Source organism: Cannabis sativa, chromosome 2 (assembly GCF_029168945.1).
Source record: "Cannabis sativa cultivar Pink pepper isolate KNU-18-1 chromosome 2, ASM2916894v1, whole genome shotgun sequence".
Lineage (NCBI taxonomy): Eukaryota > Viridiplantae > Streptophyta > Magnoliopsida > Rosales > Cannabaceae > Cannabis > Cannabis sativa.
The window spans coordinates 8,108,135-8,123,677 of NC_083602.1; the positions used below are offsets into that span (position 1 = coordinate 8,108,135).

Sequence of the window (15,543 nt, forward strand, 5' to 3'; positions counted from 1 at the left end):
TAACATTTAACGAAACCCTTAGTCCACCGATAAACTCAATATATTTATTACTCTTACTGTACAGCAACTTTAGCCTAGAATTTGACTTATAAAACGTTTGAATTAGAAGTCAAACTGTTCACAAAGTTTTTAGTTAATTGAAAGACCTTTCTAACGATATAAAGATCATCAAATGCGGGCATCCTTTTTCAATAAACTAGCAGCACAAGCTACACTATCTCCGTTACATGTACTCAACAATACCTTCCACTTGTTCTTAACCATTCCTCGGCTTCCATTGGATCCGAGCCCCCTTCAAAATTTGGTGGGTGTTGCTTGCGGAACCTTTCATATATTGGTTCCCATCGACCCTCCGCACGGGCGGGTATTACACCGCAAAAATCGATGTTGTCCTTGATTGGGTTGTTCCTGACGGTTGTGAGCCTCTTCATCTCGCTTCCTAATTTCTTCCCTGAGACGAGCAACTTCTTGCGCCAAATCTTCTTGTTGTGGTGGCACCACTACAGGGGCGTTTTGGTGTTCTTGGCCAACTACCCCGGCGGGGACTTCGTGGTTGCCCCCACCTTGACCCGGTTGTTGTCCATTTACGGGGGCATTTTGATTCTCCCGGATCACCGCCTCGACAGTACATGCCGGTTTCCCGCCTCGACCGCGACCTCGACCGCGAGCACCTCCTCGCCCCCGACCTCTAGCTCGGTCTCTTACCGCTGCTCGACCTCGACCGTGAGATTCTTTCTTCTCAAGGGAACCAAGTATTAATGAAATTATACCTATAAAAAATGAAATTATAGAATTAATATATGAACTAGGCCTTATTATTATATGTAGTTATTAATAATTGAAAAAAAAACTTATCGTGAGATAGTTCTAGTACATCTTTTATATATACTAGGTGAGTATTCTAGATGCAGCGTAATTTTTCTTATTTTATTTCATTTATACTTTTTGTTTGCTTAACTTTTATTTTATAAATAATTGTAACAAAATTTTATATAATGTAAATTTTGCATCTTAATTATAGTACAAATTATATATTTATTATTATATTGGAGATAAGAGAGTAAGAATAAATCTTTAAAATGGGCATTATAGATTTTTGAACATTGTTTTCTTTTTTCTACTTTTTTTTAAAAATAAAATTTGTAATATACATTTAATAATTAGGTGATTAGGATTTTTGCCCCTCGAAGCTTTAACACGTACTAAATCATACCCCTTAACTTTTGGTCGTTAAAAATTTCTCCTGAACTATTGAGATTGTTAGATTTGAGGACTTTTGTCCAATTTTAGTAAAAAAAATTTAACATGAATGAAAGTTCAGAGGGTATAATTTAGCACATATCAAAGTTCGAGTGACATGATTGGGTAGATATTAAAGTCTGAAGAGCATGGTTTAGTACATAAACAATCACTGAAATAGTAAAATTGAATGAAATTAGACAAAAGTCCTTAAATCTAACAATCTCAATAGTTCTGGGAGAAATTTTTAACGACGTAAAAGTTCAAGGGAACATGATTCGGTACATGTTAAAATTTAGGGGGCAAAAATCCTAATTAGCCCAATAACTATAATGTGGACAATTATGAAAAAAATAGTTAAAGAATATTTCTAAATATTAAAGCAAGAAAGGGTGTATTGGTGCACCATTTTTTAAGGGTTACACCGTAGATACTTTTTAAGATATATACTACTACTAAATTCTTAACATGTACTTATTTAAGTAAAATAATATAAAATAAAAAAAAATTAGAGAAAATCCGTAGTAGGAACATAAAAGAGTATTTTGGTAAACCCATTATTTGTTTCGATATTTTGGAGAGTTTTTTAGTCCAATTTTTTTAATGATTCTCTCGTGTTATAGTTATTTAGGACCACCCGTAAATTTTTAAAAAATTCGAATAGTTTTACCATGCCGAAAAATAAAGTTAAAATAGTTGCTTAATACATATATAAAAAAATATCATGCATGCAACAAAATATTTAATTTTTTTAGCATTGTAAACTAAATTAATTGCAATATATTTGGTAATATATATTAGGTGGGAAAAAAAAGAATTCGATTAGGACATATGTAATTTATGTTTTCGGGAATATACGATACCCTCGAATGAAGCAATAATAATTCCATACCACAAATGAACTTTAATTCATTTTTTTTTCAATCATGAACTTTGATTAATTTTGTGATAATATAATAGCTATATTTTTTTTTATTATTAATTAATCAAATTTGATTATATCTAGCGCCAGTAGTCATGGCGACGGATCGATCAATATGTACAACAAAATATACGTTTTAAGTTTTTTGAACGCGTGTGGTAAACTGTAATATCAAGAACTCTTTTTTCGCATCGTAAACTATTCGAATTTTTCAAAAATTTACAAGGATGATACCGTAAATATAACGAACACTCGCTATGAAAAAAAATTAAAACAAAATATTTCGGCATGTAATTTCGGACATAGAGATTAACTATGAAGTTGTAATTAGCATTTCTCTATTATGAATCTTCGATCGTATGCATGCCTCCTAATAAGCCAACACCTCTACTCCCTAAGGTTAGCCCCAAAATTAAACTATAATATTAATATTATACGGTGCTTTGTGTAATAAAAAAATATATTATTTAGTGATGTAATAAAAAATAGTTGCTTTGCAACGTGTGGGCCAGATTAGCCAGGTGAGATGGTGCTTTATAATGAACCCTCAGAGGGTCACATGCTTGTCAACTCTACTCCCCAGGTTGGCAGCGTGCGGTGCTTCAGACTTCAGCCACTTGAAGCTCCTAACCATCTTATAGGAATGGTACCACGTCCCTATAAGGGTGGGCGGAGAGAGCACCATCCATATGACTAGGGAGTACGGCCCACCAGATGCATCCCAACTACTTTGCCCCACTTGGTTACAGGCCCACGTGACTGGACCCGGCGATAGGACTGTATAAAGTAATCAATATAAACATATTAAAAAAGCTATAACAAGTCGATGTGGGATTTTTTCTTCCTTAAACCAAACCAAATCAAAAGTTGTTCTTCTCAGTTAGTGTAAAAATGATGCTATCCGACTCTCCACTCCTCATCTCACTGCACAACAGAGTCAGAGAGACCAAAAACCTCTTTTTCCCTCTCGACCAAGGAACCCAATCACCGGCGGCGGCGCAGTTGCTTCGTCCTCTAAGACCGTGTATGTCGTTTTAGTATTTTTTTTCCTTTCTTTCTTTCTTTCTTTCTATGTCTATCTCTTCGTGCCTTATGTATGAATTTTTGTTATTGCTCGGTATTAGTTCTCATAGGGCTTGATTTTCTTCCTTCACGCTGGGTTTATCATACAATACAAGTTTAGAATTAATTTTTTTTGGCTTCGTGTTTCTTTTAACTCGTTGCATTCCATTTTTTAGGATTTAAATCTGTATAACATTTTCTGTATCGTAAAATAGCATAAAATGCCTGAAGGTTTCCACTTAGAACGCCCTCTGTTCGCCGGTGCCTTAACTAGCACCTTCCCTCAAAGGTTCCAGGTATTTTTTTTCTTTTTATTTATTTATTTTATTTTAATTTTATCTCACAAAAAAAGTAATATTCGAGAAGTTCCAGATCATCAGGTGAGGACTGAGGAGCTATGCTTCTTTCTAGTTTTCACTTCGTTTCTTTGAATACCCAATTTTTCATTTTAAGCTTCTGGGCATTAAAGATTTGTTTTTTTCTTTCACTTATGTTGTTTATTTATGCATTATTGATTGTTTTTCTTAATTATTTTGTGGGTTTAAAGGAGGTGTTTGTGGATCCTTCCCGGGATGAAAGTTTGATCTTTGAGATATTAGAATTGAAGGAAGAAGTTGGTGATGATGGAAGTGCTTCATGGTTTCTTCAAGACCTTGCCTCTGAACAAGAATCTGAAGGCTGCGTGGTAATTAAATTTTTCCCTATTATTGTTCACACTCATTAATTGTGTATTCATCTATCAATTGCTAACTTGATCATATTTTCCTTGTCTTAGATTGTTTATGGTTTTATTTTGAAAGGGTTATCCAATTTGTTTCGTATAAATGCGTACATGTTAATTTAGTCCTCTTCAGTTCTTATTCTCTAGTTTCTATCTATGTAAGATGGTAATTAAATGCCGATATATTATGATACTAGCTTTCGCAATATTTGGATATGAGAAAAGTTTCCCCAATAGTAGCTGAGATATGATTCAAACTATTGTGCCAAAGACTAATTTGCCTCAAATTAAAATTCAGGTGATTGAACAGTCAGCAGTGACTTAGGCCCCTGGACTGTGCTATAGGAGCACACCTGCTGTCATTATAACTGCAGTAGGCCAAATGGTATGTGTCCATAGTAATCTTTTAGGTTGTGTTTGCTGTTGGTTATGGGTTTTTACTTTCTTTAGTTTGCCTTCACATTTAAGTAATGGATGATTGGCCTTTGGTCTATTGTGTGGAATCATAAATGTCACCAACCTTGTATCTGTCGTAAACTTGTGATTATTGATGCTAGGTATCTGTTCTTCTACTTCCTTCAATGTGCCTCTTCTGTAGGGACAAAGATGAAAAAACAAAAGGGAAATTGTGTTCAAATATGTATATATTTCAACATTTTCTTTCAAGTAACCTTACATAATATATCCTTTTCCTTTCCTGATGACTGATATGGAATGGAAGAGAAATAGTATAACAGTGTGCTGCTTCATCACCTGATTAATCATTATCGGTATTGAATATTTTCTTTCCAAATAATTTGTATTGAACTGCCATTAGAAACATTTACGAAGAACTATGATGATTGCAAGAAGTGCTTTTGAAGCATGGCTTGTAGTTTCTCCATTGCATGGAAAATATTCTTTGTTTATCAAACTTCCTTTGAAGAATCTCAAATTTAAACTGTATTAACCTTTTGGGCTCATATCAATTCATTATTTTGGTTACTTGAACATAGGCTATCTCTAAGGGACGGCAAGGTAGGGAAGCACAAAATGTTGTGAGGGTAAGTTATTTCTCTTCTTTTTTAAATCTAGTTTAGGATTTTCTTTCCACCAGCTAATAACGGTTTAGTGTTTCTGTGCTCTATTAATATTTTATTGTTATCTTGTGGGTATATGTTGCAAATGTTCGTCTTAAAGAAGTTAACACGGATATCCTAATTTCTGCATATGAGCCGATTCATATAAAGTAAGTACTAGGAGTTTGTGTTCTGCTGCAACAAGTTCTCGGTTTTTTGCTTTTCTTTCTGAGAGTACAAATCATTGATTAAATGCTATCACCTATACTTGAATAAATAACACCTAAAAGAAGAGCATCTACACATGAATATACTTACAACATTCAGTCAATTTATGCATATTAGTTGCAAGTGTAAAATTAATGCATCTTTTTCTTCCAAATGTTAAGATGTTGAATTTCAAGGATACAAATTTATTTCCTCTCAACATAAATTTTCCTGCCAGCAGTGCTTTAGTAATGTAAAGAGGCAGAGCATAATCTTCCTCCTCTGCACCCTCCTTGTGTTAGATTCTCCGATTGTGGTTCAGTTCCCAAATGTTTGAACAGAAATAGATGGTAACAACACTGTTTTGTGTTGTGTTAATATTTCCGACACCCTCACACTTTCCTTATTGTTTTCAGTCCATTGAGTGAAAGTGCTACCGCCGTCGGGGCTGGTGCTGCCACTCCTGCTGAGCTTTCTGGATGTGTGCCAATGCTTGAGGTCTTCAAACTTGCTGTCTCAACGTTTAAAGTCAACAACTGGGGCCTTTTTGGAAGTGTATAGATGAGTCATAGGGCCATGTATAGATTATACATGAATAGGGTGGTTGTTTTGGATTTAATGATTATTTTTTGTTCAGAAAGATTGTTGCCAGTCACCAAACTTAGTTTCTGTTGTCATCTTCCATTTTCTTTGAATGTTGAACTGAATGGCTTCTTGGTTTGGTGACTTTGGTCTCAGTCGTTTTTGTAGAGTCTGGATTGTTAAAATTACTTTCGGGTCGTCTTCCTCTCATGCCCTCTCTGCACTGGAGATGTTACTGTTTGTGTGCAGTTTTACACAATAAAAATAAACCCCTAGGGCTTTGTAAATGATATCACTTCTTGTTTTTTTTTAACAAAATTTTGTGTTTGATAAATTGACCAGAATTTCATTGAATTATAAAACTTTAAAACTTAAAACTTTTTGAAAGGACAGTTAGTGACCACATTTTGGGTAATTTTTTTTTCTTCTTTTTGTCATGTATTTTTTAACCTTTTATTTTAATTGATTCAACATGTACTTTTTAACTTGATGAAAGCGCTTTAAGGCCACTCTGGTTAAAGAAATATAACTAATTCGATGTTATATATAGTTTTTAGAAAAATAAAATTTATCCTAAATCTGCTTAAATACAATAGTATAAGTGCCCTTTCAGAAAAAAAAAAAAAAAAAAAAAAAAAAAGAAAAGAAAACAATAGTACATAATGCACAATGTTATTTAATAATCCCTTTACTTTAGTTAAATAACATCTCCAATTAAAGGTTGGAAATTGTTGGGAATAATTGTATATAAAAGTATGTTAAGAGTGAGACTAGTATAGTAACGCATACTTATTGAATGGGAAGTGAAGCTGGTTCAATAAGCATGATTAGCAGAAAAGGTAGTAGTACACCTAAAAAGAATAAAGAAATATAATTCTCTTAATTTACGTAGGAACCGATTAGTTTATTGGTGCTCATATAGTCATATGTTAGACATGGAAAACAAAGCACAGCAATATGTGTGTGTTGTCTTTAACACGTGGGAAAAGCCTTTGATGTCCTTTGGTAACTAACAACCATATAAAAAAACTTGGAAACTATGCATTTGATGTTCATCTTCTTAAAGAGTTCTTCAGTAAGCAAGTTCAATACTTCAACACTAAGCAGAGAAAGAGAAAAAGAATGTACAAGTCGAAGCTGCAGGAGCTTTGCCACAAGAATCAATGGGGTTTACCAAAGTACACCTCTATGAGATATGGGCCAGATCATAACCCTCTCTTTGGAGCCTCTGTTTGAGTCAATGGCATTTCTTTTGACTCTTTCGTCGTCTTCAAATCCAACAAACAAGCCCATAACCATGGTGCCATGCTTGCTTTTCTTCACTTCAATTCTCCACCTCCTGGTTCACTTTCTTTCCTTCTTTCTTGTGTTATATAATGGTTTGTCCCCAATTAGTTTCTTTCATTAAGCATATTGATTCTTATTCGATTGTGTCATCAATGGCATAGGCTGAACATGCTGTTGCAACACCTATGGTTGAAGAAAGCAACCAGAATCTTGATATTCGATCGAATGTTTCTGGCTTGAAAAGTGGTAAGGAGCTTCAACTTAGTAAGTTTTTAAAAGCTTTCTTAAGCTAACTTGATTTACCATACTCAGAAACTACTCCAAAAAAAAAATAATGATAATAATAATTGCTTGTTAAGTTAAACAATAGCTGAGATTATAAACCATATCATTTTTTGATGGTACTTCTTTGGCTAGTGATGTAGAAACATGTCTCTTAGAAGTATCATATTGCTATTAAAAGGTCATATGTACCTTTATATGTGGTGAAAGATTGATATAGAATAAAAAGGATTGTAAAGATTATGCTGAAATTTGTTGTAACATCCTTTTGCTTTTCATTATGGTTTAGATTCTTCAACAATAATCAAAACCAACAAGGGAGAACGAAGCATCGAAGAAAAACTGGAGATTCTCAAGATGCAGTCAGATGATTTGGGCATCAGTGTTGGTGATGGTGAGGAGACTAAAGGTACATAATTTCAAAGTATATGTATATATAATTCTATGTTATACAGAAAGGTAATTAGGTAGTATCTATTGAAGTGAAGTTATTTTTGTTGGGATTGTCAATAGTTTAATTTCTCGAGAGTATTATGTTTTAGTCCTAATATTTTAGATTTTCCATTATACGCAATCATCCATAGTATTCATGTGTTTCTTATTTTAAACTATCAAAGTTCATGGTGTCAACTTCTATAAGTTACACAAAATTGAACTAAAGCACATTAGTCTTTGTTAGAAATGTTCTTTTGAACCCTTAAATTTTTTAAGACTAATGAAATTTCACTCATGTATATATATAAAACTATTGTCCAGTCAAGAAGCAAGCTGAGAAATATGCTAGACGAGAGAAATTTCGGTTTGCCAGTGTACTTTTGTGAATGTGATCAGTGTCCTGAGGCCACTCAGTTTATGGCAACAGTTACAGTTGGTGACCAAATTTTTGAGAGCTCTGGATCCTTCAACACTTCGAAAGACGCTGAAAGTGATACTGCAAAGGTTGCTTTAATGTCTTTCTTAATGGAAAACTTTCAAGAGGCAAGCACTCCAAAGTAGCTAAGAGCTTTTTCTTTTCTTCACAAATCTTTAGATGCTGCAAAGCTTGGTGTTTTATAGAACTGTAGTTGTATTTAGTTTTAGTGAAGAATGTTTAGAATGGGTTTCTATATTGGAATTTTCTTTCTACTGCTTCAGTTACATGTTCTGCAGCATCATATCTGTGTGGATGAATATATAGAAAATTGTTAGTCTAATTTACTTTTTTCCATCTACAGGACGAGTCTCGAGTTTACAAGAATCTCTTGCAAGAGCTAGTTCGGGAGAGAAGATTTAAGCACTCCAGTTTATAAAACTATAAAACGTGGTGAACCCCACAAGCCTATTTTCTTTACTAGTGTGGAGCTGGATGGAGAAATATTCCATGGGAAAGCAGCAAAATCCAAGAAACAAGCAGAGTTGGATGCTGCAAGGGCTGCCTATGTCGCTCTTCAGGAACGTAAGTCCGAAAAAACAGTTCATTCTTTCTAATTGATTCCTTTTGCTGACTCTAATCTTCTATGTTCAAGTGAATCTTATTTTGGTAGTTTGACTAGTTAGGATGTAGCAGCTTTACAAGTAAATCAGAAACTGGAATATACATTAAAAAGGTAACCAATTACCATGAAAATAGTAAATTATGAAATGAATAATGTGTTTATTTTCATGACATCTATCTTCAGGTGGATCAATTCAGAATGTCAACTTCACTTCCTCTAGTTTAGGAGCACATACTCCCAAATCAACTTGGAGCTCTTGTGTGGCCTATGACTTGGGGCAGAGTCTAAAACACCAATGCATTTTGGTTCCACATCAACCTCAGATTTATGTTGAAGCTAAAGAGAAGTTTGGTACATTAGCAGATTCAGCAGAAACCACTGTAAGCACAATGGAAGTGGACAACTCATACCCTGCAATAACATCTCATATGGTAAATTTGAGTTTATATTTTTTTTTTTTGGTAAATTGCGGCATAAATACTTAATGTTTCAGATTTTATACACTTAAATACTAAATGTTTACATGGGTTTTTTGCACTATTTTTTGATAGTTTTGATACCTTTTACGACTTTTGTGCCTTTTTTGGCTTTTGTGCCATTTTATGGCTTGTCCCTATTTGTTTAGGGTAATTTTGTAGTTTGGTCAATTGGCAAGAGAAGTGATTTTGCTCATGATTTCTATTTCAACGACTTGTTCTTTTTTGACAGATAAGTATTTTAAGTTTAAGTCCTTATGTTAAATATGGATTTTTTTACTATTGTTATTTCACATTATCTTTTCATTATATTAAATATGATTTCTATTTCAACGACTTGTTCTTTTTTGACAGATAAGTATTTTAAGTTTAAGTCCTTATATTAAATATGGATTTGTTTACTATTGTTATTTCACATTATCTTTTCGTTATATTGTGTAGTAATAGAGTTTTATTTTGTTATTTTGTAGGTTATTTTGTGGAGGGCACCTACAATTACAGAGAATTACTAATAATCCTAATTTTAAACTTAATTTGTTTGATATAATTTTTCAACATTTTTATATTAGGGTGCTAGTTTATTTTTGGAAGCAAAAATACCTAATATTACAATTCTCTTACACCATTACTATCACTTCCGTTAACTCATAAATATGGACACGTGGATGGTTCAGATGCATTACATTTATTTTTATTTTATTTTAAAACTTAATATTCTTAATATCATAAACTAAATGCTACTTGTTTCAAAAAAAAAAAAACCTGTTCTCATAACAATTTTTATATGATATTGGCACTTCAATTCGATAATAATGTTCCATATACTACACTGGTTCACTCAGCTACGGTAATTTAGTATTGCATCTCTCTTATTTTTTAAAAAAAAACAAATAATATTTAGTTTTTGATATTAAGAATATTAAATTTTAAAATAAAATAAATAAAGTGAAAATTACATAAAATATGAGATTTTGTAAAAAAGTTACAAAAATATGGCATTTATAGGTTTGCCACTCTTCTATGACATTTTTTCACATTTAAGACTTTTTATGGTATTTGATATGCCATATTTTTATAAACCTATTATACAAACCCATATTTCATGTTTTTGTTTCTAACTTAATTAGTTTTATTTTTTTTTTTAGTTTATTTTACATTTACATTTTAGGGTTTCTTTCTATTTGAAAAATTTACACGAAATACTAACTTTTTTTTTTTCACACATTACAGTTATAATTTGACAAAGAAATTTTTACATTTATACTTTTTTTAATTTTTTTTCTTTTTTTTTAGTTTTTTACTTATTAAAGTTTTAAAAAGCTTTTTTTTGTCGTTTTTATATATTTTTTGGTCAATTTTGGCTCTATTTTTTCTTTTTATTTTTTAAGTCGATTTGTTGACTTTTTTCTTTCTTTCTTTCTCTTCTCTCTCTCTAATTTTCTTTATTTTGTTTTCTAATTTCTCTTTGTGTCTCTCTTTTTTTTTTTTTCTCAAACAATTTTTTTTTTCTCTTTGTATATATATAAATATATAGGGCAATTTACACTAATATATACATTATATAATTTTATTACAATATATGTGCATAATAATTTATTTTCATATAATCATACATTTTATCTATTATGAAGAAAATTATTTTCAATTTATTATACAATATATAAATCGTAAGTATTTGATTATTTAATTTATTATCACTCATTATTATAGTTATTGAATGATATATTAATAATTATTTTATATTTTTATATAATTTTAAAAATCAACCATTATTATAAATATTGAAAGTTTGTATTTAGATTAAATCACTATTTAATTTTTTCCTATAAAGCTATTATTCAAATACATACTATATCCAAATACAATATACTCAAATTTTAAACATTTATGTTTATAAAAATTATAATAAGAAGATTAGTTTTTTTTTATTTATTTTTATTTATTTACAAGTGTTTTCTTTTTATTTGTATTTTTTGTATTATTATTTGTGTTATAAATGTATGCAAATTTTTTTGTTTATATTTTGTTGATATATTATCACATTTTTATTTATTGTAAATGATTCTCAATATTGATTTTTTCTATAAATAATTTTGTGTTCATTAAGTAAATCATATGCACATATACTTATCTACAATTTATGTTTTATTTTTTCTAATTAAATAATGTTTGAAGTTTATAAAGTTATGTTTGTTTATTTATTTTTTGATGTAAGAATTGTTTTTTAATAGATAAATTTATTCACTAACTCATTAGAAAATAATCAACATATAGAAACAATAGAAAAAAAATATATTTATTTTAGTATAGTATAAATATTAGCTATATGTCTATTTTTATGTTTACAATTATAATAAACATACCAATAATATAAAATATTTTGTATGTATATATGTGTTTCTTTTATGTTCTATTAATTAAACATATTAATTTAATAAACAAAATAATAATATTCACATAGGTTTATTATATCACTGTATGTGTGTCATGTTTATTTTTTAGTAATTTTTTTAGAAAATAAATAATATACATAAAAAAATTGTTTATCTTTTTTTTTTTTGTGTCTTGTTTATTTTTTCTAATTAAATAATATTTAGAGTTTATAAAGTTATGTTTGTTTATTTATTTTTTGATGTAAGAATTGTATTTCTATAGAAACAATAGAAAGAAAAAATATTTATTTTAGTATAGTATAAATTAGCTATGTCTATTTTTATATTTACAATTATAATAAACATACTAATAATATAAAATACTTTGTATATATATGTTTATTTTATTTTCTATTTATTAAACATAAAATTTAATAAACAAAATAATAATATTCACATATGTTTATTATATCACTCTATGTGTGTCATGTTTATTTTTAGTAATTTTAAACATTGATTTATATTTATATACATTAATGTTTATAATTTTTATATTTATTTTATTGAAAAAAAAAACTTATTAGATTATAATAATTCATACTAAAATATATAATAAATATTTATTATTTAATAAAATAAATATTTAATTTGTTTATTTTTTATAAAACTATTTATTATTTATTTAATTAATTTTACGGAATTATTTATTTTGAATTTTTATTATTACTAATATTTAAAATATTAATATAATAAATATAAGGATAAGATATTATAAAATAATATTACCAATATTAATTACATTAATCTATTTATGGTAATTAGTTTAATCATTAATGATTTATATTATTTAATAATTAAAATATATGGTTTTATGTAATAAGTTTTCAAAATGTATAAATTTTTTAAATAATTTTTTTTTGCACATTTTTTGTAATTATTTTGTTTTTGTTGTACATTTATGAAAAAAGTCTTATATATAATTAGTGTACATTTTTGTATCTCATTTTTTTTACAGAAATTAAACTTGTTTTTCTTTTATTTAAACTACTATTTGTTTTTTTTTTGTTAAAAACTAATTATTTTAATAAAAACAGCAGAAAAAAAAAACCAGTTTCATTAAAATCATCGTGAAAAAAAAAGCAATATAAAAAATCATAATCTCAAAAGAATACAAACTTTAAAAACTAGTTTCATCAACATTGAAAAGAAACTATTAATTTCATTAAAAGAATAAAAAAAATTGTTTCATCAACAAGATAATGAAAAAAATTACAATCTAAAAACGATACTACCTTTAGAAACTAGTTTCATCAATATTAAAAGAAACTAATTATTTCATTAAAAGAGGCAAAAAAAAAAAAATAGTTTCATCAATAACATAATGAAAAATACACAATACCTAATAGAACTAAACTTTTACAAACGATACTAAATTTAAAAACCAGTTTGAACATATAAATTTTATATCAATACCTAATAACCAAACTTCTAACTTCATTCTTTATTTTGGCATTTAATTTTTATTTGCTTGCTCAAAAAAATATAATTGATTTAAACATACATTATGTAGCAAATATAACAAAGAGAAAAAGAAACTAAAATCAAAGAGAAAAAAAAGAAACAAAAAAAAATTAAAGAGACAAAAATGCAATAAAAACCATAAAAGAATAACAAAAAAAAAACAATGGAATGTGAGAAACCAGTTAGTAAAACAACCAAAATAAAAACAAACAAATAAAAACCAGTTTCTTGAAATAATCAAATAAAAAATTGAAACTTAAAACTCAATTATGAACAACAATAAAAAAACAGTTATGAAAACTAGTTACTTAAAAAAAAAAACAATTATGAAAATAATAAAATAATATGTGTGTCAGAAACTGATTATTTAAAATAAAATAAAAATTGTTGTTCAAATATCATACAATAATAAAACCAGTGTAACGCCCTTACTTACGTAAAATAAGATGCCATAAATAAAGCTGGCGTTAAGATACTAATGTTGCCTTTATTAAAAAAATAACAATTTTCAAAACATGGGTACCCAGTTAAAAATAAAGTATTACCACTTAGGGAAAACTAATAGAAAATTTAAACGACAACATCCTCGATAAGTTTAATAAATTAAAAAAAAACTTTCAGCGGAAGATGGCCAAGACCACACGCAGTTACATGATCACACGAGATACACCCCATGCTGCCCGGACTCAACTTGTCACCGAAAGCTTACGGTACTTACTTATCTCGCACATAGGGGGTAAATAAGGGGTGAGCTGCAAAGCCCAGTAAGGAAAAACAAAATACTATGTACCAACATTCACACATCATAGCACAAACATATACATCAAACATACAATAAACTAATCATAAGTATAAATAGAGGCAGCCACACAAATACTGAAATACCACACACTCACACTCCAGCTTCCATACAAATCTGGAAGTCTTACGTTCTTAACCAGAACGCAGTACCAATAACCAGTGCACCCTTACGTACACTGCCTCACTTACCACATCACCATACATGTGTGGTTTCCAACCACTTCCAAGTACCTGGAACATGATTAAACAGCCATATACAATCCATCGACAAAACACTAATATTTCACCGAAACTATCACATTCCACAGTTTCAATACAATTTATTCAAGCACTCATACTAGGTACTCAAACCATATAAAAAGCAAGTATAAAGTATAATTATTTTTCCTTACCTCAACTCCGCTGTAATTAATTCCTACGATACCTTCTAGGCCCTATAACATTTAACGAAACCCTTAGTCCACCGATAAACTCAATATATTTATTACTCTTACTGTACAGCAACTTTAGCCTAGAATTTGACTTATAAAACGTTTGAATTAGAAGTCAAACTGTTCACAAAGTTTTTAGTTAATTGAAAGACCTTTCTAACGATATAAAGATCATCAAATGCGGGCATCCTTTTTCAATAAACTAGCAGCACAAGCTACACTATCTCCGTTACATGTACTCAACAATACCTTCCACTCGTTCTTAACCATTCCTCGGCTTCCATTGGATCTCGAGCCCCCTTCAAAATTTGGTGGGTGTTGCTTGCGGAACCTTTCATATATTGGTTCCCATCGACCCTCCGGCACAGGCAGGTATTACACCGGCAAAAATCGATGTTGTCCTTGATTGGGTTGTTCCTGACGGTTGTGAGCCTCTTCATCTCGCTTCCTAATTTCTTCCCTGAGACGAGCAACTTCTTGCGCCAAATCTTCTTGTTGTGGTGGCACCACTACAGGGGCGTTTTGGTGTTCTTGGCCAACTACCCCAGCAGGGACTTCGTGGTTGCCCCCACCTCGACTCGGTTGTTGTCCATTTACGGGGGCATTTTGATTCTCCGGATCACCGCCTCGACGGTACATGCCGGTTTCCCCGCTCGACCGCGACCTCGACCGCGAGCACCTCCTCGCCCCGACCTCTAGCTCGGTCTCTTACGAGCTCGACCTCGACCGTGAGATTCTTTCTTCTCAAGGGAACCAAGTATTAATGAAATTATACCTATAAAAAATGAAATTATAGAATTAATATATGAACTAGGCCTTATTATTATATGTAGTTATTAATAATTGAAAAAAAAAAAACTTATCGTGAGATAGTTCTAGTACATCTTTTATATATACTAGGTGAGTATTCTAGATGCAGCGTAATTTTTCTTATTTTATTTCATTTATACTTTTTGTTTGCTTAACTTTTATTTTATAAATAATTGTAACAAAATTTTATATAATGTAAATTTTGCATCTTAATTATAGTACAAATTATATATTTATTATTATATTGGAGATAAGAGAGTAAGAATAAATCTTTAAAATGGGCATTATAGATTTTTG

At 30.0% G+C, this 15,543-nt stretch overlaps 1 pseudogene; it reads left to right on the forward strand.

Moving 5' to 3' along the window:
- Positions 1–2,683: 2,683 nt before the first annotated feature.
- On the forward strand, positions 2,684–6,081 carry LOC133034716 (uncharacterized; annotated as a pseudogene).
- Positions 6,082–15,543: the final 9,462 nt, after the last annotated feature.